This window comes from Urtica dioica, chromosome 4, assembly GCF_054948205.1.
Source record: "Urtica dioica subsp. dioica isolate 48M chromosome 4, U.dioica_male_clone48M_v1_H2, whole genome shotgun sequence".
NCBI lineage: Eukaryota > Viridiplantae > Streptophyta > Magnoliopsida > Rosales > Urticaceae > Urtica > Urtica dioica.
Window position 1 is genome coordinate 17,572,839 of NC_142759.1, and position 4,117 is coordinate 17,576,955.

General features: G+C 38.1%; 1 pseudogene; it reads left to right on the forward strand.

Moving 5' to 3' along the window:
• Positions 1–493: 493 nt before the first annotated feature.
• LOC149400945 (gibberellin 3-beta-dioxygenase 3 pseudogene) lies at positions 494–2,782 on the forward strand (annotated as a pseudogene).
• Positions 2,783–4,117: the final 1,335 nt, after the last annotated feature.

Genomic DNA, 4,117 nt, shown 5'->3' on the forward strand with positions numbered 1-4,117 from the left:
ATCCATTCTTTAGAGAGAGAGAGAGAGAGAGAGAGAGAGAGAGAGAGAGAGAGACGCATCAATTTTCAACACAATAAATAAACTCACATATATCCAGAAATCAACGCCAAGACCCATCAATAAAATCGCTCCCATCATATCGGCTCTAACATCATCAAATTAACGCCGCGACCACCAAATTAAGTATCTAATCTCATAACTTAAGACTCACAATACATCAAAACATAATTATGGATAAAAAGACAAGCAGATAAGATAGTACTGATTAAGACACAAATCCGAACCATTTATTAGCTGATAATAATATTAATCTGGTGCAAAACGACCAAATAAATAGAAAGAATGAAGACACGTACATTGGATGTGTGTGTAATCCACTTCCATTGCATGCAAAGACTCAAGACACGTACATTGGATCTTTTTCAAACCCCATTCTTTATAAGTGGAGGAACACAATATAGTTATAATATTAAAACCCCGTATATTATATATCATGACAATCCAAACAATTATCTCTCCCAATATTGTCCATCTCGACTCCAACAACATCCCCGAGACGCTCCCGGATTCCCACGCCTGGGATGACGTCACCACCGCAGACCTCCGATCCGAGTCGTCGGGCATTCCGGTGATCGATCTCGCCGGCCCGAACGCCGCGGCCGAGATCCGGCGAGCGTGCGAGTGGTGGGGGTCGTTTCAGGTGATCAACCACGGCGTCTCCGGCGAGCTTTTGCAGAAGATGGAGGGGCAAATGAGGCGGCTTTTTGGGCTTCCGGCGGAGAGGAAGCTGAGGGTTGCGAGGCCGGCGGAGGGAGGGCTGGGCTACGGAGTTCCGGTGGTCTCCGGAAACTTCTCGAAGATGACGTGGGCGGAGGGGTTCCTCATGATGGACTCTCCGGCGGACCATGCTCGCTTGCTTTGGCCCGATGCCGTTGTCGATGATTTCACGTACGTCTCAAATTAACTCCCTTACATTTTTTGCATGCATAGTTTCGATTATATTATTATTATATATTTTTTTCTTGGCATCAATTTATATTATTATTTGAGAACTTCATTGATTTACAGAATCGTGGACGGTTCTAGCACCCGCTCCAATTTTTTTTTTTTATTACTATTTTTTTTTCTTCATTTTATTTGACTTCAATAGTTTACAAATTAGCCATCATATTAACCCCCTCTAATGTTAAAGTCTTGCTCCTATCTAGCACAAAATAAGAACATGTTCATGAGTAAAACTTTTTTCTTTTTGTTAATTTAGACATAGGGTGAACTAGGATGTGAATTTTAATCCCGTATTTAAATATCCGCGAAGACCTTACCTTATTATCAGTACGATGTTAATCAAATAGATAACGGATAGAGAATGAGTCTATTAAAAATTATATGGGTTCTTTTCATTTAATACATAGGAATAGTTGTTAAACATATATATATATATATATATATATATATATATCCAATGATACACCCTAATATATAAAAAAAAATAGAAAAAATCCCAAAACCATAGTCAATGATATAAATATAAGACAACTTTTATTGACCATCTAAAAATGCATCAAATATTTAGGCAATTAACCAGTTTAGACGTTTGCTCTTTTATTGAAATAAATTGGTGATGTATTTACGTAAATTTAAGCGTGTATATACGTGAATATGACTATTTATCAAACGTTGGCTAAATAGTAATTTCAAAATGTAAATATGGTTATATATACTTAATAGTAATTCGGTAACTACTCATATTTATACTTTCACATTGCTATATAGTCATCCTTTCGTAAAAACTAGATAAATGATCACAAACATGACGTGGTATTCTTGGTTTGCCATTTCATAGAAATAAAATGATAAAGTTTTTACATTAATTTACGCATGTAAATACATGGACGTGATCATTTACATAGTGTTTACGAAAAATTCGTTATATAGCAGTGTAAATGTGTGTGTGTGTGTGTTTTTTTTTTTTCTTTTTATTGTTAATATGGTATTTTTAACAAGTAGCATTACGTATATAAACTCTCATCTTGAGTAGTGTTGCAATATATATTTATATATACATACATACTCATATATAATAATTGTGTTACATTTTACTTGTTTATATATTGCAGCAATATAATGGTGACGTGCCAAAACGAGGTTAATCAAGTGTCAAAAAAGATAATAAGCATGATAATCGAGTCGCTTGATCTAGTCATAGAGGGCAAAAAATGGGGGAAACCAAAAGCCAATATATTAACAAATCCGAAGTCGTTCGTTCAATTGAACTCATACCCTGTTTCCCCGGATCCAACAAGGACAATGGGAATGGTTCCACACACAGACTCATCCATGATCACGCTGTTGTACCAATCCAACGATGCAGATGGACTCCAAATCCAATTCAAAGAGGAGGAAGGCAATAGGTGGGTGACAGTACACCCAATCGATGGTGCGCTCGTCGTCTTTGTCGCTGACTTGATGCAAATTTTATCCAACGGTCGATTCAAGAGCGCTTTACATCGAGTGGTTCCAAGTGCGACGCATCACCGATTTTCCGCTGCTTTCTTTCATGTCCCGCCAGATGATGCTGAGGTGTCACCGTTGACTCAGCTCACCGACGTCAACAACCCTCCGCTCTATCACTCCGTTATGGTGAGCACGTGGCGTAGCTTCAAGAAAAATCATATGTACCATGTATTTGAAGCGATCAAGATTAAACCTAGGAGGACAAGGAAATCGGGGGGAGAAATGAAAATGTATATGGGCTAAGTTGTGGAGAATTATTTAGAGATACATAAATAAAAGAGGAAATGGCGAAAAAAATACTCAAATTTTTACGGTGGATACATTTAACTACTCATTTTTTTTCCGACAAGTAAAATATATAATGTTAGTTTTTTGTTCCACCGTTACTACATACTTCGAATCAACAACTAAGATTTAACAGTCATTTTTTTAATTATCTGATGATAAAAAATAATTCAAAATTAAAATTAAAAACTCTCTTCTCTCGTTCCTTGCTTCACTACTACAAAAATAGGATTCTACAACGCTTAAAAACAGTTGTAGAATGATTCTACAACGCTTCTTAAGCGTTGTAGAATCCTGCGTTGTAGAAGCTTCTACAACGCTTAAAAATCCGTTGTAGAATCCAACAGCTTTCTACAACGCTTAATTATCCGTTGTAGAAACTAAGCTTCTACAACGGATTCTTAAGCGTTGTAGAAGCTTCTACAACGGTTTGAATCCATTGTGTAATTTTTAAACATTTTCAAACATCTCGCCGCGGCGACGTATAATTCGCGCCGCGGCGACATATTCTACAACGGATCTTCAATCCGTTGTAGAAGCACGTCGCCGTGGCGAGAAATATACGTCGCCGTAGCGAGTTATTTGCCGCGGCGAGGTACGTTCCACGCCGCGGCGAGAACATTCTACAACGGATAATAATCCGTTGTAGAATCAACTCGCCGCGGCGAATAATACACTTCGCCACGGCGAGAAATTCGCCGCGGCGACGTCAAATCTTAGCCGCGGCGAGATTATTCTACAACGGATTATTATGCGTTGTAGGAAGGTGATGAATTTTTTTTTAAAAACTCGCCGCGGTGAAGAAAAAATCTCGCCGCGGCGAGACTAAGATTTCTAATTTGCCTGCTCTCGGTATCTTGTCTCGCCGCGGCGAATAATATTTCCCGCCGCGGCTCGAATTACTTGCCGCGGCGAGAAAAAAAGTTCGCCGCGGCGAGAATCATTTATTTTCAATCCAGAATCTGTTTTTTACACGATACTAGCACCTGAAAATAATCTTCAATACAAAAAATATATAATATATACATTCATCTTCAAATATCCTCATCTTCAAAACATTCAAAATCTAATATATACATCTTCAAAAAAACTAGCTAATCATCACAGTTAATAAATGTTTGTACATAAGTTACCCATTCTTCTCTAACTCTCTCTAAATCCTCTTTCGTATAGGATTTCTTATTTTCTAATTTTCCTACACCTCCTACGACTATATCACGCATATAAGAAATGACAAAATACCCGCATTCCGTGTTTCCCGTTTGTCTCGGAGCGTCCCAAGCCTTGATGTACGTTGATTGCCCGTTACTATTGGTGT